The sequence below is a fragment of the Amblyraja radiata genome, chromosome 1, assembly GCF_010909765.2.
Source record: "Amblyraja radiata isolate CabotCenter1 chromosome 1, sAmbRad1.1.pri, whole genome shotgun sequence".
Taxonomy (NCBI): domain Eukaryota; kingdom Metazoa; phylum Chordata; class Chondrichthyes; order Rajiformes; family Rajidae; genus Amblyraja; species Amblyraja radiata.
The window spans coordinates 31150738-31178069 of NC_045956.1; the positions used below are offsets into that span (position 1 = coordinate 31150738).

General features: G+C 45.8%; 1 protein-coding gene across 1 annotated transcript in view; it reads right to left on the minus strand.

Annotated features, from left to right (window-relative positions):
- LOC116972209 overlaps positions 1 to 27332 on the minus strand; it is a 172145-nt gene that overhangs the window by 59986 nt on the left and 84827 nt on the right. The window lies entirely within an intron of this gene.

Consider the following 27332-nt stretch of genomic DNA (forward strand, 5'->3'; position numbering starts at 1 on the left):
CCTCCTCCTGCTCCTTCACCACAAACTTCCCTTGCTTATTACGATTCTCTACACTGGTCATTGTTCTCCATGTCATCCTCCTTGGTGAAAACAGATGCAAAGTATTAGTTTAGTACCTTGCCTGCATCCCCAGACTCCCAGCACAAACGTGCTCATTTATCCTTGAGCAGTTCTACCTTCTCCCTGGTAATCCCCCTGCTTTGAATGTAGATATAAAAAACGGAGGACCTGGCCTGGAGGAGCTGCCGTGAGTGGAGGGGAGGGGGGCAGAGGGGAAGAACAAAGGGGGATCTGGCGCGGATTTGTAACTTTGTAACCTTTACGGGCAACTACTATATTTGTATACCTTGGGTATGCAAGTAAAGAATTTCACTGTAGGGCCTGTCCCACTTTGGCGATTTTTTCGGCGACTGCCGGCGACTGTCACAGTCGTAGCAGGTCGTCGAAAAAGCGGAGACTATACCCCTCCGCCACAACAATGTCTACGACAAGCTACGACAACCTACCACCTAGCCGACGTCAAGCTACCGACAACCGGCGACCCATTAGGATGTCCACCTTCGACCACACCTACGACAACCTATGACCACACAGGCGACAAGCTATGATAACCAAAGTCAACCCACGACAAGCTACGACAAGCAACGACCCTGTCGGCGACAACTGAAGACAATTCAGTCGCCGGTACCTGTCGCCGGTTGACGTAGGTTGATGTAGGTCGTCGCCAATGGAATTCACTGAGGTCAGCACCCGGCGACAACTAATGTCACCTGGCGACAACCTGCAACATCCTGGCGACATCCTATGACAGCACCTACAACAGGAGAAGCTACGTCAAGCCCAGTCGCCAAAACGTTTTGAACATTTCAAAATCCAGCGGTGACCAGAAAAACGTCACGACTCTTTAGGCGACTTGAGGAGACTACTCACCCCACAACCATGTGGCGACAGCCTAGTCGCCTGTAGTCGCCGAAAAAAATCGCCTAAGTGGGATAGGGGCTTGTGACTTGTCACATGTGCCAATAAAGTATTTAATTCAATTTCTCTGACTTATCTGCAATGCAAGAATACCTCAACTTAAAAAGGAGACAAGACCCAGACTCATTAAAGCAGGATTAACAATAGTGGACTTGTAGGTGCATGAACAATGAGCAGCTAACAGCACCGGCAATTTTTAAAAAGCTTAAAGTTTGTCTCAAACATTTTTTTGGAAAATGCTCACATATTGATTGCATTTGATTCCTTTGACAGCAGAATGGTCACAATCACTGAAACTTTTTTTTTGTGCAAAGATGTGTGGCAGAAGGTGGAAATGCATTGGAACACATGCTTCAATCTGTAGTTGGGATAGGGAATAGTTAAAGAAGAAAAACCATTGGATACTACAGTTTTAAGTAAAGAATGCCGTACAAAACATTAAACTGAAGAACATTCGGACTGATTATGACGTACAGGTTTGTAGGTTAATGCCTGAAGAAGGAGCTCGACCCGAAACGTCACCCATTCCTTCTCTCCAGAGATGCTGCCTGTCCTGCTGAGTTACTCCAGCTTTTTGTGTCTATCTTCGGTTTAAACCAGCATCTGCAGTTCCTTCATACACATTAAACTTTAATTGTTCTTCCAATTTGATTCTGCTGCAGTGCGCATATACTAGCAATTGGCTTAGGGAAACAACTCATGATTAGAGTATATTAAAAGCAGACAGGCCAATTGGAGTCCCGAGCAGTGCTTTTTTTTTGCATTTTGTTGCATGTTATTATGGGGCAGAGTTTCGCGTCATTTGAAGTCTACAACACACATGTTAAACACCTGAAACAAATTACTTCAACTGTTTAAATATCTTGGAATTTGAACATCTACAACCCACTGCTGTATTCATTGGAATTTAGGATGAGAGGGAATCTTATAGAAACATATAAAATTATTAAGGGATTGGACAGGCTAGATGCAGGAAACATTTTCCCAATATTGGGGAGTCCAGAACCAGGGGCCACAGTTTTAAAACAAGGGGTAGGCCATTTAAAACTGAGATGAGGAAAAACTTATTAACCCAGAGTTGTAAATCTGTGGAATTCTCTGCCTCAGAAGGCAGTGGAGGCCGATTCACTGGATGCATTCAAAGGAGAGTTAGATACTCTTAGGGCTAGTGGAATCAAGGGATATGGGAAGAAAGCAGGAACGGGGTACTGATTGTGGATGATCAGCCATGATCATAATTGAATGGCGGTGCTGGCTCGAAGGGCCGAATGGCCTACTCCTGCACCTATTTTCTATGTATCTATGCTGTCAAAGAGAGGTCTCCATTAGGAGCACATGTTAAGTATTAAACAAACTGTCCCCTTTGCACATAAATCATCAGGAGAGAGAAATGAATTTGTGTAGCATGATAAGGACATTACAATCATAAAATTTACCACAGGGGCAGCACTGTGGCGCAACGGTAGAGTTGCTGCCTTACTGCGCCAGTGACCCGGGTTCGATCCTGGCTATGGGTGTTGTCTGTCTGGAGTTTGTACGTTCTCCCCATGACCTGCGTGGGTTTACTTCGAGATCTTCGGTTTCCTCCCACACTCCAAAGACGTATAGGTTTGTAGGTTAATTGGCTTGGTGTAAATGTAAATTGTCCCTCGAAGATGGTTGTGAAAAATTGTAGCAGGATCTTGATCAATTAGCCAAGTGGGCTGAGGAATGGTTGATGGAATTTAATGCAGCAAAATGTGAGGTGTTGTATTTTGGGAAGTCTAACATGGGCAGGACCTACACAGTGAATGGTTGGGGTTATGGGGAATGATGTAGAGCAGAGAGATCTAGTTGTACAGGTGCATAGTTCCCTGGAGGTGGAGTCACAGGTAGATCGGGTGGACAAAAAGACATTTGGCATATTGGCCTTCATCAGTCAGGGTATTAAGTATAGAAGTTGGGAGGTCATGTTGCAGTTGTATAAGATGTTGGTGATGCCGCATTTAGAGTATTGTGTTCAGTTCTGGGCACCATGTTACAGGAAAGATGTTGTCAAGCTGGAAAGGGTACAGAGAAGATTTACAAGGATGTTGCCAGGACTCGAGGGTTTGAGCTATAGGCAGAGGTAGAGTAGGCTGGGACTCTATTCCTTGGAGAGCAGGGTTGATCTTATAGAGATGTATAAGATCATGATAGGAATAGATCATGTGGATGCACAGAGTCTCTTGCCCAGAGTCGGTGAATCTAGGACCAGAGGTTTAAGGTGAAGGAAAATGTTTTAAATATGAATCTGAGGGGTAACATTTTCACACAAAGGGTGGTGGGCGTATGGAACAAGCTGCTAGAGGAGGTAGTTGAGGAAGGGACTATCCCAACATTTAAGAAACAGTTAGACAGGTACATGGATAGGACAGTTTTGGAAGGATATGGACCAAATGCTGGCAGGTGGGTCTAGTGTAGCTGGGACATGTTGGCCAGTGTGGGCAAGGTGGGTTGAAGGGCCTGTTTCCACACTTTATCACTCAATGACTCTAATTATCTTTCTCTGAAATTTACTTCTCATCAAAGATAAAAATGTGCAGGAGAACAATATTTGTTCTTCTTGGGCTTAATGTTTTCCTGTTTATTACCGTTCCTTGCATACTTAACAATCAAATCACAGATGCTTAACATGTAACATGTTCAGAACGTCACCCTCTTCAAAGACATAGTTTATGAACTAGGTAGTTCAACTGAACCATGAGACAGGAATAGCATATAAACTTAAAAACCTAATAAAATAAGGCATTTTGTATTTTTGTGCATCCATTTATACTATTGCATTATATTTTATTTTGACAGGACACGTATAAATGCAGCTGTATGGTTTTTGGTCAATTGGCCACAACAAATATAACTACAGGGTAGACACAAAATGCTGGAGTAACTCAGCGGGACAGGCAGCATCTCTGAAGAAAAGGAATAGGTGATGTTTCAGTTCGGGACCCTTCTTCAGACTGAGAGGCAGGGGAAAAGGGAAAGATATATATAGACTGTACCTAGGAGAAATGAATGTAAGATATGCAATAAAGCAACTATAAGGAAATGTGGGGGCACACAATAGGCCATTGATGGCTGCGGAATAGGTGATAATGAATATACAGATCGAGGAACTCAGCAGCTGTTTCAAGAAAGAACTGCAAATGCTGGAATAATCGAAGGTAGATAAAAATGCTGAACTCAGCGGGCGAGAGAAGAAATAGGCAACGTTTCAGGTCGAGACCCTTCTTCAGACTGATGTCGGGGGGGGTGAGGGGGGCATGAAAAAGAAAGGAAGAGGCGGAGACAGTAGTCTTGTGGGAGAGGTGGGAAGGGGGAGGGGAATGAGGGAGAAAGCAAGGACTATCTGAAATGTGTTTAAGAAAGAACTGCAGATGCTGGATGTTTTAGATAGTCCTTGCTTTCACCCTCCTTCCCCTCCCCCTTCCCAGCTCTCCCACATGCCCATTGTCTCCGCCTCTTCCTTTCTTTTTCCCGTCCCCCTCGTCTGAAGAAGGGTCTCGACCCGAAATGTCGCCTATTTCTCCTCTCCATAGATGCTGTCTCACCCGCTGAGTTCATCCAGTATTTGAGGTGACAGGTACAGGGTGACAGTAAAACCAGTATGATGTCTAGAGTGGGCGAGGGACGGAGAAAGATGGGATGCAGGGGTTACTTGAAGTTAGAGAAATCCCAAGCTGCCCAAACAAAATATTAGATGCTGGAGATGCTGTCTGACCCGCTGAATTACTCCAGCCTTTTGTGTCTGTCTTCGGTTTAAACCAGCGTCTGCAGTTCATCCCTATGTAATTACAGGGTAGGTGGGCTATCGAGCTTGGCAGTAACATACTAAAAAAAATCCTGGTTAAGTGCTCAAATTTAGTTCCTAGTGAGTTACTAATAATGCTTAAGGTCAGAGCCTTCATGGCTTTTGTTATGTGTCCTTTCTAAGTATCTAGGTGTACTCTGCATTGTGTGAGTGCAAAATAATTAATACAAGATAAATATATGGAACGAATTCCAGATGAAAACCAAGAGGAAAACAAAAAGCTAGAAAAATTGAAAAATAGATTTTAGGTTCAAAGGGCCGAGAAGGGAGTTGGAACTTTAAAAAGAAAGGTAAAGAATACAATTTTTCAGCAAAACACAGGGGTGGAAGATTGCAACCTTCACATGGTCTGCCCTTTTTCGACTAATGCAATCAACCTGGTGTGCACAATCAAATAGAACAAGTTGTCCTGCAACCTTAGGCTGCGCACGTCATACGCAAGAAGAAGAAGCAAAACACAAAGTGCTGCAGGAACTTAGCAGACCAGGCATCACCCGCACTATTTTTCAAAGAGGAGTAAGCTCCTCAGGTTCCTATTAAATCTTTTCCCTTTCACCTAAATCTATGCCCTTTGGTTCATGGCTTTCCCCTGGGTGAAATACTATTTCCCCCTTCTATTCTCCTCATGATTTTATATACCTCAAACAAAAATCACCCTCTTAGCCTCTCGCTCACCAAGGAATAATGTCCTAGCCTGCCCAATCTCTCCCTATATCAAGCTCTCGTGGCCCGGCAACATTCTCATAAATCTTCACCGCACCCTTTCCAGCTTAACGGCATTTTCCTGTAGCAAGGTGAACAAAATTGAACGCAATAATCCAAGTGCGACCTCACCAATGCCTTATCTAACTGTAAAGCCTCTGACCCACTTGGGTGATTTTTTCAGCGACTACAGGCAACTGGGCTGTCACCACATGGTCACGGGCTGACCTATATGGTCGTGAGCAGTCGCGGGCCTGTATGGTCGTGAGTAGTCTCAAGTGGCCTAAAGAGTCGTAGCATTTTTTTCTGGTCGCCACTGGATTTAAAAATGTTCAAAACGTTTCAGCAACTGTGGGCTTGTCGTAACTTGTCTTCTCCTGTCGTAGGTCCTGTCGTAGGTTGTCGCCAGGATGACGCAGGTTGTCGCCAGGTGATGTTGGTTGTCGCCGGGTGCTGACTTTGGTGAATTCCATTGGCGACTACCTACGTCAACCTGCGACAGGTACCGACGACTGAATTGTCTTCAGTTGTCGCCAACAGGGTCGTTGCTTGTCGCAGGTGGACGTAGGTTGACTTTGGTTGAGGTAGGTTGTCGCCTGTGTGGTCGTAGGTTGTCGTAGGTGAGGTTGTAGGTGGACGTCCAAATGGGTCGCAGGTTGTCGGTAGCTTGCCGTAGCTCGATGTCTACTAGGTGGTAGATTGTCGTAGCTTGTCGTAGGCATTGTTATAGGTCTTTTTCGGCGACCTGCTATGACTGTGACAGTCGCCGGCAGTCGCCGAATAAAATCGCCTAAGTGGGACAGGCCCTTAACATATTGTCCCAATTAAGGCCAGAGTGCCAAAATACTTTATCACACCCCATCCACTTTCAGGGAACTATGTACTTGAATTCCCAGATCCCTTTACTTTGCAACACTTTCAGAGCTCTCCCATTCACTGACTTCTCAAACTGCAATACCTCACACACATCTGAATTAAACATCATTTGCCATTCCTCGGCCCACTTGCCCAGCGGATCAAGATCCTGCTGCAATTCTTGATAACCATCTTCAATGAAACATAGTGAAAGGCTTGGATAGAGTGGATGTGGAGAGGATGTTTCCAACAGTGGGAGAGTCCAGGACCGGAGGTCATAGCCTCAGAATTAAAGGACGTTCTTTTAGGAAGGAGATGAGGAGAAATTTCTTTAATCAGAGGGTGGTGAATCTGTGGAATTCTTTGCCACAGACAGCTGTGGAGGCCGTCAATGGATATTTTTAAGGCAGAGATAGATAGATTATTGATTAGTACGGATGTCATGGGTTACGGCGAGAAGGCAGGACTATGGGGTTTGGAGGGAGAGATAGATCAGCCATGATTGAATGGTGGAGTAGACGATGGGCCGAGTGGCTGAATCCTACTCCTATCCCTTATGCCCTTCACTGTCTATAATACATTAGTCTTGTCTGCAGACTTATTAATTATGCCTTGCACATTCTCATCCAAATTGTTGATGTAGATGACAAACAACAATTGGGCCAGCATCAGTCCCTGAGGTACAGCACTAGTCATAGGCCTCCAGTCTGATAAATGGCCTTCTGCCACCACCCTCAGCTTCCAAATATGAAACCAATTCTAAATCCAGTTGGCTAGCTCTCCCTGAAGAACCCATGCGATCTGACCTTCCAGCAGCCTATCTTGCAGAATTCGCCTATTCTGGAGTAGTTCCTGAGGATTGGCGGGTAGCAAACGTAACCCCACTTTTTAAGAAGGGAGGGAGAGAGAAAACGGGGAATTACAGACCAGTTAGTCTAACATCGGTAGTGGGGAAACTGCTAGAGTCAGTTATTAAAGATGGGATAGCAGCACATTTGGAAAGTGGTGAAATCATTGGACAAAGTCAGCATGGATTTACAAAAGGTAAATCATGTCTGACGAATCTTATAGAATTTTTCGAGGATGTAACTAGTAGCGTGGATAGGGGAGAACCAGTGGATGTGGTGTATCTGGACTTCCAGAAGGCTTTCGACAAGGTCCCACATAAGAGATTAGTATACAAACTTAAAGCACACGGCATTGGGGGTTCAGTATTGATGTGGATAGAGAACTGGCTGGCAAACAGGAAGCAAAGAGTAGGAGTAAACGGGTCCTTTTCACAATGGCAGGCAGTGACTAGTGGGGTACCGCAAGGCTCAGTGCTGGGACCCCAGCTATTTACAATATATATTAATGATCTGGATGAGGGAATTGAAGGCAATATCTCCCAAGTTTGCGGATGACACTAAGCTGGGGGCAGTGTTAGCTGTGAGGAGGATGCTAGGAGACCTGCAAGGTGACTTGGATAGGCTGGGTGAGTGGGCAAATGTTTGGCAGATGCAGTATAATGTGGATAAATGTGAGGTTATCCATTTGGTGGCAAAAACAGGAAAGCAGACTATTATCTAAATGGTGGCCGACTAGGAAAAGGGGAAGATGCAGCGAGGACCTGGGTGTCATGGTACACCAGTCATTGAAAGTGGGCATGCAGGTGCAGCAGGCAGTGAAGAAAGCGAATGGTATGTTAGCTTTCATAGCAAAAGGATTTGAGTATAGGAGCAGGGAGGTTCTACTGCAGTTGTACAGGGTCTTGGTGAGACCACACCTTGGAGTATTGCGTACAGTTTTGGTCTCCAAATCTGAGGAAGGACATTATTGCCATAGAGGGAGTGCAGAGAAGGGTTCACCAGACTGATTCCTGGGATGTCAGGACTGTCTTATGAAGAAAGCTGGATAGACTTGGTTTATACTCTCTAGAATTTAGGAGATTGAGAGGGGATCTTAATAGAAACTTACAAAATTCTTAAGGGGTTGGACAGGCTAGATGAAGAAGATTGCTCCCGATGTTGGGGAAGTCCAGGACAAGGGTCACAGCTTAAGGATAAGGGGGAAATCCTTTAAAACCGAGATGAGAAGAACTTTTTTCACAGAGAGAGTGGTGAATCTCTGGAACTCTCTGCCACAGAGGGTAGTCGAGGCCAGTTCATTGGCTATATTTAAGAGGGAGTTAGATGTGGCCCTTGTGGCTAAGGGGATCAGAGGGTATGGAGAAAAGGCAGGTACGGGATACTGAGTTGGATGATCAGCCATGATCATATTGAATGGCGGTGCAGGCTCGAAGGGCCGAATGGCCTACTCCTGCACTAATTTCTATGTTTCTATGTTTCTAGAACCTTCTCAAAGGCCTTGCGGAAGCACATATAGACCACGTCTATACCCCTGCCCTCATCAACCTTCTGGTCACTTTAAAAATTCAATCATATTCGTAAGACATGATCTTCAATGCACAAATTCATGCTGTCCACCCCCAACCAACCCGCTTTTCAAATATATGTACATCTTACCCCTCAGAATCCTCTCCAACTAACGTTCCAACCACAGATGTTAGGCTTATTGGTCTATAGTTCCTGTAGTTAAGTTAAATTATTGACAGTAAAGGAATCAGAGGCATTTATTGAGAATTTTGCCTCGGGCTTTTGCAGTGGAAGGTAGGAAATGGGGCAGTAAAATACCTGAGCAGGATGTGGAGGAGCCGCTACTGACATTTTCAAAAGGGACTAAAAGTAGAAAGTAATTGTGCCCAGATGGCATGCATTTGAAAGAAATGAAGGAATTCAGGGAGGTGTTAGCAGAGGCACAACCTCTGGATTGGATAGAGTCCAAGAAATTTCTGGGTTTGAAATTTTGGGTTAGGGAAGTTAAATGTGAATTTCTACTTAGAGTATAACAATAATGAAATGAAATTTACCATAAGTTGCTTTGTAACATGACGTAGAGAAAAACTGGGATGATGGTACATTGGACTTTAAGGTTAAAGACAGGTAAATGTAATTATGGGTTTAAATGCAAAAATTAATCCAATATGTTGTTAACATTACGTAGTTAAACTGGTGAGTTGAGTTCCATACATAAGGGTATTCAGTACAAGGTATGTGACTGAGCTCCTGGAGTCATAAGATACAGAAACAGGGTCTTTGCCTCCTGCACCCTCGTGCTCATTTTGCCCCATTTTATGCCATGCCGCTGCAGACGCCTCCCGGAAGGCCGCAGAGATGCCGGGCTGGAGCCTTGCGGGTCGCAGTTGGAGCCCCGCGAGTCGACGGAGCCCACAGCTGACCCCTAGGTCGTCAGAGCCCGTGGCTGGGGCCTGGGTCGGCGCCATGGAGGCGTTAGGAGGGGACCCGGCGGCGTTAGTGGAGAGGTCGGTGCGGCGTTCGATGAGGGCGCCGACCGACGGACAAGGACGGACACGTGGAAGTGGGGACACCGCTGCCGAGGGGAGGAACACTGGACATGGGGGGACCGCCGTGAGGGTGAACAAAGATGGATATGCTGAGGATGTTCTCCCGTTCGACGTCGGGGTTCCATCGTTCCCGGCGAGAGGGCCTGAACATCGGGCCACCCGTGGCGGCGACTACGGGGTGCTCGGGAGGCCCCGACCAATTGGGTGAAGCATCTGGGAAGATCAGCGAGGAGCTGACTGGACTTGGGTTCCTTCCCTCACAGTGGGGAACTTTGGTGCCGCTGTGGGATGTTGTGTCGTGGACTTCTGTGTTTTGTGCTTTTTAAAATTTATTTGTATGACTGTAAGGAAAATAGCATTTTGTTGTCTCTTAATTGAGACAATGACAATAAATTGAATCCATTCCAATACGTTGTAACTTTGTTGCCGCCCTTTATGTGATGACTATTTGCATACCTTGGGTCTGCAAGCAAAGAATTTCACTGTGACTTGTCATACAAGACAATAAAGTATTCATTCATTCATTCATTTTCTACTATCAGGTCCCTAGCATAGAAACATAGAAAATAGGTGCAGGAGTAGGCCATTCGGCCCTTCGAGCCTGCGCCGCCATTCAATATGATCATGGCTGATCATCCAACTCAGTATCCTGTACCTGCCTTCTCTCCATACCTCCTGATCCCTTTAGCCACAAGGGCCACACCTAACCCTCTTAAATATAGCCAATGAACTGGCCTCAACTACCTTCTGTGGCAGAGAATTCCACAGATTCACCACTCTCTGTGCCTTCCATGCCTGGGCAATTCAAGTACATCGGAGTACTTTAAAAAAATACTGATTACAAAAATCTGGAAACAGGGAACTCCTAGCATGCTCCCAGCAATGAAGGCTGTGAATCTGGACTACAAGATCCCTCTGCACATCACAGCTGTTACGAGTCTTGCCATTAACTGTATACTCTCTCTTTATATTCAACCTCCCAGAGTGCAACACCTCACACTTGATTGGATTAAACTCCATCTGCCATTTCTCCACCCATTTCTGCAGCTGATCTATATCCCACTGTATTTTCTGATAACCTTCCTCACTGTCTGCAACTCCTCCAATTTTGGTGTAGTCAGCACATTTATTCACCGACCCATCCAGGAGAGAGTAGGTGGGTGACCACAAGGGGAGTAGACAAGAGAGTGCAAGCAACGCCCGGTGGCCATTCCCTATCAAAACAGATAGACCCTTTTGGATAATGTTGGCGGGGATGACCCCTCATGGGGGAAAGGCAGTAGCAGTCAGGGCTGTGGCAGCGAGCCTGGATCTGAGGCACAGCAGGGAAGTGTAATGTTTGGCAGAGCCACAGTGGTAGTAGATTCGCTAGATGGGGGGATGGGGGCAGACAGGAGATCCTGTGGCTGCAATTAAGATTCAACGATGGTCCAGGATGTCATGGAGCGGCATGACATGTTGGCACAAATGACATGGGTAGGAAAAGGGGTGAAGTCCTGCAAAATGATTATAGGGAGTTAGGCAAAAGGCTAAAATGCAGGAGTAGTGATCTCCAGATTACTCCCAGTACCACATACTGGTATGGATAAGAACAGGACAGATGAGTGTGTTGGTGAGGAGTTGGTGCAGGGGGCAGAAGTGACCTGTACAAGAGAGATGGGTTACACCTGAACTCGACGTGAACCAATATCCTGGTAGACAGGTTTGCTAGTGTTACATAAGTGGGTTTAAACTAGATTGGCTTCTTCTTCTTATCGAGTCCACACACAAGATTAGAAGTTGTTCAGCCAGAGCTAAACACATTTCTCGGCATCTGCAAACAATGGTGTCTGTCTTGTGCTTCTTGTGCTTCTTGTGCGTGGTGGTGGAAAGATTGGTGTAAACAGGGCAGCGACGTGAACGCTCTTTCCTTGACTCCAACAAGATTGGCAGGGGATTGGGATCCAATGCTGGACTGAGTCAAGTGAGAGGGTAGAAGTCGGTATAAACACTAGGTGGCGCTACCAGCAGTGGCTGCCTCGCCAACAGTCTGTCTTGCCTTTCTTATTTTTGTTATTTTTAGTATGTGTTAAAAGTATATTTTAGTGTTCCTTGGTAGACAAAAATGCTGGAGAAACTCAGCGGGTGAGGAAACAGTCGACGTTTCGGGTCGAGACCCTTGTTCAGAAGAAGGGTCTCGACCCGAAACGTCACCTATTTGCTTCGCTCCACAGATGCTGCCTCACCCGCTGAGTTTCTCCAGCATTTTTGTCTAACTTCGATTTTCCAGCATCTGCAGTACCTTCTTAAACTTTTAGCGTTCCTTGGTTTGTTTTATGTGTGTGTGGGAGGGGGTTGTTTTTTTTTTCAATCTCTTACCTCGACGGAGATGCGATTTTTTCCGTATCGTATCTCCGTCGCACTGCGGCCTAACATCGTGGAGTTGGTGGCCCTTCCTGGAGACCGACGGCGTTCCAAGCCGCAGGGGTCTGCGGGGCTTTAACATCACGGAGCTTGCGATCTCTTTGCCGGGGATCGAAGCTCCAACCGCAGGGCCTGTGGACTTTAACATCGTGAAGCCCGTGGTCTCTGGCAAGAAGAGGCCGACTCGGGAGCTCCATACCGTGGAGAGTTTCAACTGCCCCGACGCGGGGGTTTCGATCACCCTAACGGGGGCTTCGATCGTCGGCTGCGGGGGCTTTGATGGCCCCGACTGCAGATGGTTTGATTGCCCCGACTTTATTGCCTTCCATCACAGTGAGGAATGTGGAATCCACTGTGGTGGATGTTTTGTGAACTTTTATGTGGTTGTGTGTCTTGTTGCTTTTCACTTAGTATGGCTGTATAGTAACTCAAATTTCACTGAACCTTAATTGGTACACGTGACAAAAAACTGACCTTGAAAGCTTGAAATGGTGATGAATGAAAGTTCAGCGTTTTTTCCTTTATATAGAAAACAAAAGTGCGGCACAGTGGCTCAGCGGTAGTGTTGCTGCCTTACAGCGCCAGAGACCCGGGTTCGATCCTGACTAGGATGCTGTCTGTGTGGAATTTGTATATACTCCCAGTGACCGTATGGGTTTCCCCCGGGTGCTCTGGTTTCCTCCCATATTCCTAATATATGCAGGTTTAATGATTAATTGGCCTCTGTAAATTGTGCATAGAATGCAAAACCTGTGAACTAGTGTACGGGTGACCACGAGTCGGCGTGGACTTGGTGGGCCTAAAATCTTGATTCCACACTGTATCTCTAAAAACTAAAAAAAAAAAGAATGGACAGGAGTCTGGCAGGGAGTGAGGAAGTACTGCTGGATTGAATTGCATTTATTTTATTGCGAGAGGCCTGACAGGTAAGGCGAAGGTATGGATAGGTATGCGTGACTGTTTTAGTTTAATTCAGAGATACAGCGCGGAAACAGACCCTTCGGCCCACCGAGTCCACATCGACCAGCGATCCCTGCACACTAACACAAGCCTACACACACTAGGGACAATTTACACTTATACCAAGGAAACAAACCCAAGCCGATTAACCTACAAACCTGTACATCTTTGAAGTGTGGGAGGAAACCGAAGACCTCAGAGAAAACCCATGCGGTCACGGGGAGAACGGACAAACTCTGTACAGTTGGAATCAAATCCGGGTCTCCGGCGCTGCAAATGCGGTAAGGCAGCAACTCTACCACTGTGCCGCCGTGCTGCCACTGGGGACATTCCAGCTATTACAGAAACCTGGCTAAGAGAGGGACAGGACTGGCAGCTTAATGTTCCGGGGTACAGATGCTACTACAGCAGAGATTGAGGTGGGGGTAAAAGAGGATGGGGTGTTGCTTTATCGATTTAGGAGAATGTCACGGCAGTAGTTCGAGATGACATTACTAATGGTTTGTCCAGTGAGGCTATATATGGTGGAACTGAGAAATAAAAAGGGATGATCACATTGTTGGGGGTGTACTACAGGCCCCCAAATAGTCAACGGGAATTAGGTCGTTTACAGGCAAAGGAATGTCCGGGGAGCAGGGTGCTTCTAACAGTGTGGATGACAAAAGTTTGGGGCATCAATGTTCCTGTTAGAGTGAAGGGCAAAGCAGGTGGGCATAAGGAAGGTTGGATGATGAGAGGAACTGAGCTGCAGGTCAGGAAAATGAAGTAGGTATAGGCAGCTGGGATCACGTTTATCCCTGGAGGAGTTTCAGGAACTGTGGATTATACTTAAGAAGGAAATCAGGAGGGCAAAAAGTAGCTCTAGCAGATAATATTAAGGGAAATCAAAATAGATTTTATAACTAGATTAAGGGAAATAAGGTGACGAGAGTGAATGGCCCGCTCAGAAACCAAGACAGTCATCCTTGTGTGGAACCGCACTAGAGGGGCGAAATCCTCAATGCGTATTTCCCCTCTGCGTTTATTGTGGAGAAAAACGTGAAGACTGAGGAAATTGGGCCAGAAGTGTCTTGAGGACAGTCAGTATTGCGGTCAAGGAGGTGCTCGATGTCATAAGGCGCAGTATGAAGTTAGATAAATCCCCTGGCCTAATCAGATATATCTGAGGACACTGTAGGAAGCTAGAGAAGACATTGCCGGCACCCTGGCTGAGATATATGAATCATCATTCGATACTGGTGAGGTGCCAGAAGACTTGTGTTTGTATTTAGGAAAGGTTGCAAGGAAAAGCCATGGTACTATACACCAGTGAGTCTAACATATGTGGGTAAATAAGTTACTGCAGAGTATACGCCCATTTGGATAGACCAGGGTTGATTAGTGATAATCAGCATGGTTTTATGTGTGTGAGACTGTCTTACAAATCTGATTGAGTTTTTTGACAAAGTAACTAAAAAGGTTAAGTTTCGTTTAGTTTAGAGATACAGCGTGGAAACAGGCCCTTCGGCCTACCGAGTCCTCGCCGACCAGCGATCCCCGCACATTGACACTATCCTACACACATCATGGACAATTTACAATTCTCACCGAAGCCAATTAACCTTCAAACCTGCACGTCTTTGGAGTGCGGGAGGAAACCGGAGCTTCCGTACAGACAGCACCTGTGGTCAGAATCGAACCTGGGTCTCTGGCGCTGTGAGGCAGCAACTCTACCGCTGAGCCACTGTGCCGCCCAAACATTTGATGAGGGCTGAGTCCTAGATATAGTCCAAATGAAGTTTAGATCGCATGTGGTCCAGGGAGAGTTAGCCGACTGGATGGAGAATTGATTTCAAGGAAGTAAGTAGACAATGATGATGGATGGTTTTTTTCAGACTGGTGTGCCTCAGGGATCAGAGTTGGAACCATTGCTATTCCTGGTTTATATCAATGATTTAGGTGAAAATGTACAGGCATGAGAAGTAAGTTTGCAGATGGCACTAAAGTGGGTGGTATTGTAGATAGTGAAGATAGATATCAAACATTACAGCAGGATCTTGATCAGTTGGGCAAGTGAGCTGAGGAATGGTTAATGGAGTTTAATGCAGATAAGTGTGATTATGTTTGATATATACTCAAATATATCAAACGTATCAAATATATACTGAATATATATTTCAAAGCAGGGCAAGACCTTCACAGTACGTGGCAGGGGTCTGGCGAGGGTTGTAGAGCAGAGGAGTGCACGTTCAAAGTTCTTTGAAAGTGTTGTCATGGGTAGATATGGTGGTCAAGATGACTTTTTGCACATAGGCTTTCATCAGTCAGGGTACTGAGTGTAGAAGTTGGGATGTTATGTTATAGTTGTATAAGACGTTGGCAAGGCCAATTTGGAGTGTTGTATTCAGTAATGCTATAGGAAAGATGTTAAGCTGGAAAGAGTGCAAAGAATATTTGAGGATGTTGCCAGGAATTTGGGATCTGAGCTATTGGGAGTGTTTGGGCAGGCCGGGACTTTATTCCTTGGTGCTCAGGAGGATGAGGGATGATCTTATAGTGAATAAGATCATGAATAGATAGAATAGATGCCCAGAGTCTTTTACCCAGAATAGGGGAATCAAAAACTAGAGGACATAGGTTTAAGATGAAAGAAGAAAGATTTCAGAGGAACCTGAGGGGCAACTTTTTCACACATAGGTTTGTGGGTATATGGAACAAGCTTCCAGAGGGGTTAGTTGAGACAGGCACTATAACAATATTTGAAAGACATTTGGACAGGTATGTGGATTGCGGGCAGATGGGGCATCTTGGTCGGCATGGGACAGTTTGGCCGAAGGCCCTGTTTCCATGCTGATTCTGTGACTTTAAGGCAGTGTATCAAACTAAAACGTTTTCAATCAAAGGAACTAAGTCTGGGTGTCCAAATCAGACTGCACCCCTGAGAGGTCTTCAAAGAACCTGGCACTCTCCTCCTCACTCACTCCCATCTCCTCCCTCCTAAGCCCCACCAATAGCCAATGGTTCACGAGAATCTTCAACCTGTCTCTATCTCTGGCAACGGTCCCCAAGTGCCTGAAAACAGCCACCATAGTGCCGGTGCCGAAAAAGTCTAAAGTCACCAACCTGAACTACCGCCCGGTTGCCCTAACTCCAATCCCAATGAAGTGCTTCGAAAGGCTGGTCCTCTCCCACATCAAATCCAGCATCCCTGCCTCACTGGACTCTCATCAATTTGCATACAGGGCAAATAGATCAACAGAGGATGCCATCTCTCTGGCTCTTCACACTGTCCTGACTCACCTGGACAGACAGGGCACGTACGTGAGGATGCTCTTCATTGACTATAGCTCTGCATTCAATACGGTCATCCCCACCAAGCTCACCACCAAACTCCACCAGCTAGGCCTCAGCTCACCGATATGCGATTGGATCCTGAACTGTCTGACGGAGCGACCGGAGGCAGTGAGACTGGGCCCGCACATTTCCTCCACTATCACCCTGAGCACCGGCACACCACAGGGCTGTGTACTAAGCCCCATGCTCTTCTCCCTCTTCACTCACGACTGTGTTCCTGCATTCGACACCAACACCATCGTGAAGTTTGCAGACAACACAACAGTGATTGTGCTGATAACCAATGGTGATGAAACAAAATGCAGAGCGGAGGTGCAAAACCTGGCGGACTGGTGCGCACGTAACAACTTGGCACTAAACACCTCCAAGACCAAGGAGCTGATTATTGACTTCAGGAGGTCCCATAATGGAGAATACGCCCCAATCTCCATTTACGGGGAAAGTGTGGAGAGAGTGTCCAGCTTTAAGTTTCTGGACACTCACATTTCAGAGGATCTCACATGGTCCACCAACACCGCTGCGCTGGTCAAGAAGGCACAGCAACGACTGTTCTTCCTGAGGACATTAAAAAAGACTGGTCTGCCCCAACAGCTGCTGACAACGTTCTACCGCTGCACCATAGAGAGTATATTAACGTATGGCATCTCTGTGTGGTATTTCAGCTGCACGGAGGCGGAGAGGAGAGCTCTTCAGCGCGTCGTCCACAGAGCGCAGAGGATCATAGGGACACAGCTACCAGCCTTGGAGGGCATCTACCACATACGGTGCCTCAGGAAGGCCGTCAGCATCCATAAATACTCATCACACCCTTGTAACGGACTGTTTGAACTACTTCCCTCCGGCAGACGTTACAAGGCCTTCTACGCCCGAACCTCCAGACTCAGAAACAGCTTTATTCCCAGAGCTATAGCGTCTCTGAACTGGCCCTGCTGAGTGCCCCCCACCCCCCCTGGACTGTCTCCCTCGGATGGTCACGTCACAAGGCTTATTTATTTATTTTACTTTTCTCTTACATCGGTTGGAAGCTGCATACTAAATCTTGTTGCACTGACGTGCAATGACAATAAAAGATATTATTATTATTATATTATTATTATTATTGAGCTTCCCAACAGACCACATGCCCACAATGGATATCTTGCTCCATCCAACTTGGAAGTGAAAGATAAATCTTTTAATTAAGATGTTTTAGTGCCATTATTTTCTTGGTATTAACTTGCACCATTATCGGGTTAAAAATTATTGCATTTACCCCGATTCAAATGCTTGTCTTAACAATTTTGTAATGCTGTCAGCAACCTTAATTTCACCACTCTCTCAGGCAGTGTATTACTGGCACTTGTTACTCTGTGGATGAAATGAGGTCCTCCTCATTTCTCGTGCAAATTTCCTACCCTTTCCCTAAATCTATGTCCTCTAGTTTTATCACGCTCTGCCATGGAGAAGAGTTTCCTGGTGTCTTTCCTATCTATCGGCTTCATAATTTTATCTACCTGTTGTGTCCCTTATAATCTGTTTATTTGCACTTTATCAGTTTAATTATTAATGTGTTTATATATTTATGCAATGGTATATGGACACACTTCTGTATTCGTGCCTACTATGTTCTGCTGTGCTAAAGCAAAGCAAGAATTTCATTGTCCTATCAGGGACACATGACAATAAAACTCTCTTGAACTCTTAAGCTCCTTAGCTCCAGGGAAAAGAAACCTAGCTATTCCTCATAATTGAATCGCACCGTCCCAGGCAATGTCCTGGTGAGCCTGGTCTGCACCGTCTCCAACACCATCACATATTTTGCAGTACTCTGGCTGAAATCGTGGGGTAGACTGACCCCCCACCCCCACCTCCACCCCAATCTTTGCACATCCCCAATCCTTTCCACTCGTCACTTTAATTTCATGTTTCATGTATCCTTGTGTTTTATGACTGTTAGCAGATCAATTTCACTCCTGGGATAAATAAAGTCCTATCGTATTGTAAATCAAACCAATCTTGAATGACATTATTTTAAAGCATAGCCTCCCTGCTCTTGTATTCAATGCCCTGACTAATGAAGGCCGATATCCCAGATGACTTTTTAATCAGTTCTGAAGTAGGATCCCAAGCAGAAATATCTATTTCTTTCGAACGTAGACACAAGTGCTGGTGTAACTCAGCGGGACAGGCAGCATCTCTGACTGGAGAGAGGAATGGGTGGCGGTTTGGGTCGAGACCCTTCTTCAGTCTATTTTTTTGCCTTCTTAATCACGTTAGCTACCTGTGCTGCCGCCTTCAGGAATCGTTTGGAACTGTACATAGCCATTTCTATGTTCTACAATACACCCTAGGGCTCCTACCAATTCATGGTATATGTTATTAGCACTTTCAAAACATATAGAGCATAGAACATAGGCCAGTACAACATAGGAACAGCTCTGAAGAAGGGTCCCGACCCAAAACATCACCTGTGCTTTTTCTTGCGAGATGCTGCCTGACCCACTGAGTTACTCCTGCACTTTATATCTATCAATCTTTGGTATAAACTAGCATCTGCAGTTCTTTGTTTCGACACAGGAACAGGATCTTTGAGCCTACAATATCTGTGCCAAACATGATGCTAAGTGAAATAATCTCCACTACCTGCATGTGATCCATATCCCTCCATTCCCTGCATATCCATGTTCTTATCTGAGAGCCTCGTAAATGCCACTATCATATCTGCCTCCACGCAGCACATCATATTTACCTTGATTAAACTCCATCTGTCATAATTGCACATTAACAAAAAATGACAGCTCTTACTTTATCCATTCGATGTCCCTGCAAAGCCCAGTTTATGAAGCCTTATTTAAGTTACACAGAACAATGTGCTTCTTATATGTCTCTTAAAAATAGATTTAACTTACATGAACTCTGTAATAAACATTTTTAGCAGTTTTGTCAAACAAATAATTAGGCAAAGCTCTATTGCCAGATATTACTCGCACTATCAACGCTGTTGATACACACAGCGGATGGTCATTTGTCATCAGCACCATAAATATACAAAGAATACTTTTAAATATACAAAACTGTGACACTGTTTGGTTGTTTAAATAATCTCAAATGTAAACTTAATGGAGGTTCATGATCAAGGCTTAGTTTTGTATAAATTGGAGATAGTGCCAAGTTACTTCTTGTTGTCACAAAAAGTGTTTTGAAGACTTTCATCAATGTAAGCATGAATTCATTTTTCAAAATGTAAATGTTGTTTGGTTGGAAATTATGCCTATAATGATGCCACGAGAACACTGCTAAGAAATCCTAGATGATGTAGTGCTAGTAACATGTTTGTGGCTGCAGGAGTCAGTACTTTAGAAACTATCGTAAGATCATACGTATAAATTAATTTGCAGGATAACTGACTAAAAATGTAATTATTGTGGCCTTTCCAAACATAAGGTTTAGCACTACATGCTACCAATCCCAGTTGTGGAGACACTGGTATCGCTGTCTCGCTGTAGGACACTGATCTTTCTTTTTTATTCTGGATTTTAATTTGTTTATTGTGTTTATTTTTAATATATAATTTATGATGCTTTTGTGATATACTAAGATTTTATATGTATTTTATGATGTTTTTAATATGCAAAGTATTTTTATGTAATGTTGTCCCTTGTCTGGACCTTGAGTCCGAAATAAAGTTTATTATTATTATTATTATTATGCAGTAGAAACTCACAGGTGCTTTTCAATTTAAAGCCGGCAAGTGTTCAACCTTTATGTCTTTTGCAACAGAAGAGACTGTAACTACAGAAAGTCTCCCACTCTTATCCTACACATGTTAAACATATGTAGTCAACAACATAATTGAAATCATCTGCCAGGCAGAATGTATGTAAATGAGATCTAGAAACTGCTTTATTAGATGTTAATAGCATGAAAATAACATTCTATGTCACTTGAATCCTATTTGTGAAAGTTGTGAAGATTGTGATTTTCAACCGCATTGATTCGTAAAATACTTTTGTCTTTTATGTTGCTCGTGTTCCTGTGAGAGCTACACATTGCACTATTCTCTTGATTAAATGCAGATTAACCTAGATGATAGGGCATTGACACTTAGCGGGAGAGTCTAGGACTAGAGGTCATAGCCTCAGAATTAAAGGACGTTCCTTTCGGGAGGAAATGAGAAGGGATTTATTTAGTCAGAGGGTGGTGAATCTGTGGAATTCTTTGCCACAGAAGGCTGTGGAGGCCACGTCAATGGATGTTTTTAAAGCAGAGATGGTAGATTTTTGATTAGTATGGGTGTCAGGGGTTATAGGGAGGAGGCAGGCGAATGGGGTTAGGAGAGAGAGATAGATCAGCCATGATTGAATGGTGGAGTAGACTTGATGGGTCGAATGGCCTAATTCTGCTCCTATGACATGACCTTATAACCTTAGCTCTTACAGGGGTCTGCCACCTGGGCTGGTGTACGAGTTTTGGAGAGTAGCAAATGTTATCCTTAGTTCAAAAATAGGAATAAGCCCAGCAACACCAGTTTAGCCTCAGTGGCGGCAAACCTCTTGGAACCATTGATACAGGACAGGGTTATTAGTTCTCTGGCTTAATGGATGCAAGCCCGCATGGATTGTTAAGGGGAAAATCACATATAACAAAACTAAATTTTTGGGTGAGGTGACAGATAAAGTTGAAAGGGTATCACAGCCAACATGATATTAATTGAATTCCAGAAAGCTTTTGAAAAAGTGCTATTGACAAGAGCTGAAGCACAAGGCAATAAAGATATGTTGATAGCATGGAAACAAACTTGTGCAAGTTGGGAGAATGGGCAGAGGAGTGGGAGATGGAATATAGTTTAGCATAGTGTATGGTCGTGCAATTTGGTAGTAGATATATCGGCGTAGACTGTTCTTCTAAACTGAGAGAGGATCCAGAAATTTGAAATTCAAAGGGACTTGAGGGTGCTGGTGCAGGATTCCCAAAAAGTTAATTTGTAAGTCAAATTGGTGAATTCAAAGCTAGCATTTATTGAAGACTAGAATATAAAAGTAGGGATGTAATACTGAGGCGTTATAGGGCACTGGCCAGGCGCATTTGGAATATTGTGAGCAATTTTGGGCTGCAAATCTGAGGAGGGATGTGCTGACTTTGGAGAGGATCCAGAGGAGGTTTAAGAGAATTATCCTGGGGATGATTGGGTTAACATATGATGAGCGTTTGAAGGCACTGGGCCTGTACTCGCTGGAATTTAGAAGGACGAGTCTCATTTAAACTAACCGAATAGTGAAGGGCCTGGATCGAGTGGATGTGGAGAAGATGTTTCCACTAGTAGGAACGTTTAGAACCAGAGGGCACACCTCATAACAAAAAGGATGTACCTTTAGAAAGAAGACGAGGAGGAGTCTGCTGTGGAGGCTAAGTCTTTGGGTATTTTTAGGCGGAGATTCACAGGTTCTTGATTTGTAAGGGTGTCAAAGGTTACAGGTGTAAGTTATTGGGGCAAATCCTCCCAAAATTATGGAAGAACTCGGATAAGGACATGGACATTTTAAAAAGACAGATTTGCTGGCTGCAACGGAAAAACCCCCAATCCACAAAGAAAGAATCAGTTTCAAGTTTCAAACTTGTCTGGCCTGTGGACTTGGGCATCACACAACTATGCGAATGGTGTGGGCAGGAAAGGCTGACGGAGATAACGAGATTATCTTGGAAACACAAAGGAAGGTACCAAGCCTCAGCAGACGGTGGTAAACAGGCCAGCAGTAAGCACAATCACCATCGTGGATGACCCATCCATCGGGACAATGGGAGCCCATCCAGGCGATGGGATAACGATCAGGCTGAGGGATCATGACATCAGCAAACCCCTTATCATCGGAAGCCTATGGTTCATGCCAGATCGAAACTGGGAATCATCAAAAGAACCCTTTTATCCAGAGGACCACCTGGGGGTTTCAAAGGAAACTCAGGTATAAAAGCCGGAGTCAAGCCAGAACTTGCTCTCTTTCTGCTCTGCTGGACGGCTCGTGAGCCCAACCGATCGACCTAGCTGTAAGTATCCCGGTGACCTGGTGAAGTTCCCGAAATAGGATAGTTGAGAGGAGAAAGGGAAAGGGGGAGTATACTTGCAAGTAAAATTGTGTAAAGTAAGTTTTACGACGTGCCCGATAGTTTTCCGTCCATAGTCTTAGTTTAAAGCGTAAGTTTAGCCACGTATTATGTAGTGTTGGTGAGATTCGATTTCTCATTGTTTAATAAAGCCTGTAAATTTTAGACTTGCTTTGAGTCCATCTTGGTTTCTGTTTTCTCTTATCAGCACACTCTGATCAATTCAACCTTTTATCATATCCCACCATAATTCCGAGGTCTAGAACCTAGGGGAATCCCTTTTGTTGTATTCTCTCTCTTGGAAACCGCTCAAGTGGAGTGGTGGCCATTTGACCCTCCGACAAGGGAGAGAATAACTTGGGCAGTTGGGCCCGAAGTGGAGCAAAGGGAAACGAAACCCCTACACAGGGAGAAGGCAGGGGAATGGGGTTGAGATAAAAAGATAGTTCGGCCATGATTGAATGGCGGAGTAGACTCGATGGGCCGAATGGCCTAATTCTGCTCTTAATGAACTTATGAACTTGTGGAAGCAAAAGGTGTATGTTGACGTTTGGGGTTGAGACATTGCATCAGGACTTAAGAGTGAATAGGAAAGATTGCCAATGTATTGCTGTACATCGGAGGGTGGGACAGAAGCTGGAGGGTGAGACGCAGGCTGGAGAGTGTTAAATGGAAGGTACACAAAATTGTTGGAGGAACTCAGCGGGTGCAGCAGCATCTATGGAGCGAAGGAAATAGGCGACGTTTCGGGCCGAAACCCTTCTTCAGACTGATGGGGGGTGGGGAAAGAAAGAAGGAGAAAGGGAGGAGGAGGAGCCCGAGGGCGGGCGGATGGGAGGGTGGGAGGAGACAGCTAGAGGGTGAAGGAAGGGGAGGGGACAGCACAGGCTAGCCAAATTGGGGGAATTCAATGTTGATGCCATAAGGGCGCAAGGACCCCAGACGGAATATGAGGTGCTGTTCCTCCAATTTCCGCTGTTGCTCACTCTGGCAATGGAGGAGACCCAGGACAGAGAGGTCGGATTGGGAATGGGAGGGGGAGTTGAAGTGCTGAGCCACCGGGAGGTCATGTAGGTTAAGGCGGACTGAGCGGAGGTGTTCGGCGAAACGGTCGCCCAACCTACGCTTGGTCTCACCGATGTAAATTAGCTGACATCTAGAGCAGCGGATGCAGTAGATGAGGTTGGAGGAGATGCAGGTGAACCTTTGTCGCACCTGGAACGACTGCTTGGGACCTTGAATGGAGTCGAGGGGGGAGGTGATGGGACAGGTGTGGCATTTCTTGCGGTTGCAACGGAAAGTGCCCGGGGTGGGGGTGGTGCGGGAGGGAAGGGAAGAATTGACGAGGGAGTTGCGGAGGGAGCGGTCTTTGCGGAAGGCAGACATGGGGGGAGATGGGAAGATGTGGCGAGTGGTGGGGTCACGTTGGAGGTGGCGGAAATGGTGGAGGATTATGTGTTGTATTTGCCGGCTGGTGGGGTGAAAGGTGAGGACCAGAGGGACTCTGCCCTTGTTGCGTGTGCGGGGATGGGGAGAGAGAGCAGTGTTGCGGGGTATGGATGAGACCCTGGTGTGAGCCTCATCTATGGTGGCGGAGGGGAATCCCCGTTCCCTGAAGAACGAGGACATTTCCGATGCCCTGGTATGAAATGTCTCATCCTGGGAACAGATGCGGCGTAGGCGGAGGAATTGGGAGTAAGGGATGGAGTCTTTACAGGGGGCAGGGTGGGAAGACGTGTAGTCCAGATAGCCATGTGAGTCAGTGGGTTTATAATGTATGTCGGTCAGGAGTCTGTCCCCTGCGATGGAGATGGTGAGGTCAAGGAATGGTAGGGAAGTGTCGGAAATCGTCCAGGTGTATTGGAGTGCCGGACGGAAGTTGGTGGTGAAGTGGATGAAGTCAGTCAGTTGTGTGTGGGTGCAGGAGGTGGCACCAAAGCAGTCGTCAATGTAGCGGAGGTAGAGGTCGGGGATGGGGCCCTGGTACGCATTGAACAAGGATTGTTCAACGTACCCGACAAAGAGGCAGGCGTAGCTGGGGCCCATGCGTGTGCCCATAGCTACGCCTTGTGTTTGGAGGAAATGGGAGGAGTCAAATGTAAAGTTATTGAGGGTGAGGACCAACTCCGCTAAGCGGAGGAGAGTGTCAGTGGCTGGGTAAAGGTTGCTCCTCTGGTCGAGGAAGAACCGGAGGGCTTTGAGGCCATCCTGGTGGGGGATGGAGGTGTAGAGTGACCGGACATCCATGGTGAAGATGAGGGGGTGAGGGCCCAGAGAGTGGAATGCGTGGAGGCGGCGGAGAGTGTCTGAGGTGTCTAGAACATAGGTGGGGAGGGATTTGACCAAGGGGGATAGGATGGTGTCAAGGTATGTGGAGATGAGTTCGGTGGGGCACGAACACGCAGAGACAATGGGTCTGCCGGGAGAGCCGGGTTTGTGGATTTTGGGGAGAAGGTAAAAACGGGCCGTGCGGGGCTGGGGAACGATGAGTTTGGAGGCTTGGTCAGGTAGGGCGTGGGAATTGATGAAGTCGGTGATGGTGCTAGAAATGGTGGCCTGGTGCTCGTCAGTGGGGTCATGGTCCAAGGGTAAGTAGGAGGAGGTGTCCGAGAGTTGGCGCGTGGCCTCAGCTTTGTAGAGATCGACGCGCCAGACTACCACGGCACCTCCCTTGTCGGCTGGTTTGATGACCCAGTCTGGGTTTTTGCGGAGAGATTCGATGGCAGTGCGTTCAGAGGGGGAAAGATTGGAGTGAGACAGGGGAGTGGACCGCAAGAAATGCAACACCTGTCCCTTCACCTCCCCCCTCGACTCCATTCAAGGTCCCAAGCAGTCGTTCCAGGTGCGACAAAGGTTCACCTGCATCTCCTCCAACCTCATCTACTGCATCCGCTGCTCTAGATGTCAGCTAATTTACATCGGTGAGACCAAGCGTAGGTTGGGCGACCGTTTCGCCGAACACCTCCGCTCAGTCCGCCTTAACCTACATGACCTCCCGGTGGCTCAGCACTTCAACTCCCCCTCCCATTCCCAATCCGACCTCTCTGTCCTGGGTCTCCTCCATTGCCAGAGTGAGCAACAGCGGAAATTGGAGGAACAGCACCTCATATTCCGTCTGGGGTCCTTGCGCCCTTATGGCATCAACATTGAATTCCCCCAATTTGGCTAGCCTGTGCTGTCCCCTCCCCTTCCTTCACCCTCTAGCTGTCTCCTCCCACCCTCCCATCCGCCCGCCCTCGGGCTCCTCCTCCTCCCTTTCTCCTTCTTTCTTTCCCCACCCCCCATCAGTCTGAAGAAGGGTTTCGGCCCGAAACGTCGCCTATTTCCTTCGCTCCATAGATGCTGCTGCACCCGCTGAGTTCCTCCAGCAATTTTGTGTACCTTCGATATTCCAGCATCTGCAGTTCCCTTTTGAACACTCGAGTGTTAAATGGAGCCTGATGGGGAGGATGAACACAATGAGAAGAAACCTGTGTGTCCTGGTAAGTGTGTGAGGGAGGAGAGCAGTGGGTGTGTGAGTCACCTGCAATTAGAAAATTCAACATTCATACCATTGAGTTGTAAGCTATGAAAATGGAATGCAAGATGTTGCTCTTCCAACCTGCATTCAGCTTCTATATAGCAACTGAGAAGGCTGAAGATAGACAGGTCAGTGCAGGAGTAGGAAGGAGACATGCATCCAGGAGTTTGAGATGGCCGCTGTTGCCACATTACTTGAGAGCACAGTGTCTCGATCTGAAACGTTGCCTTTCACCGTTCACCTCCAACCATGCTGCCTGACCCGCTGAGTTCTACCAGCGTTTTGCCTTTGATTTTGCTTTTCATCAGCATTACACATTTAGCGTGCGAAAATGGTGATCTTCAATTTCTTGGAAAATATTTTTAGGTTTAGTTTAAAAAAAAAATCTAATCTGTATAAGTCATCACATAATTCATTTAGCAGAAGTATTTCCCTTTCTTAGAAAGGTTTATTGTGTGAAAATTCTAAGGAATATATTGTTCTCAGTGTTGCAAAGAAAATAAGACTTCCGTGGATTTTAGTTATAAGCCTATGTCAATAAGAACATTGTCCTTATTACCGGCAAACACCAACTGTGAACAATTTGGACCTATGCCACAATTCATAGATGGTTTACAGAACGTTCTAATGAATGCTCTCAGTCAAGTACACACATGTGTATCACCTTTTAATAACTGTGTGAAAACAACTGTTCCACTTTCCCTTTGATTTTGCAATAATCCTAAATACATGCCCCCTAGCTTGCAGCTCAGCATCCACTAGAAGCGACCACATTTGATTTAGCAAGATAAAGCCTCGTTTATCCTTTTAACACACTCCAATTCATGCAACTTTGCCCAACCAGAAGGCTTGAAGAAAATCAATGGCAGAAAGGCGCACAGAGCTACATTTGAATTTTATTGTAACTGGTTAAGAAACTTCCCCTTGTATCATCTTTGCATTGGAAATGTAAAGATGGGTTACAGAAAGAAGAAGGACAGCTACTTTTACTTTTAAAGTAACTACATTAAGTTGGCAAATCTGTAGTGTGATTCAAATTTGGTAATTTGATGTAAAAAATGTTGAACTCTGGAGGTTGGTTTTGAGATACAGCGTGGAAACAGGCCCTTTGGCCCACGACTCCACGCAGACCAGCGATCCCCACACACTAGTTCCATTCTACACACTAGGGACAAATCACAGAAGCCAATTAAACCAATAAAACCAGGTCTTTGGAATATGGGAAGAAACCAGAGCACCTGGAGAAAACCCATGCGGTCACGGGGGGAACG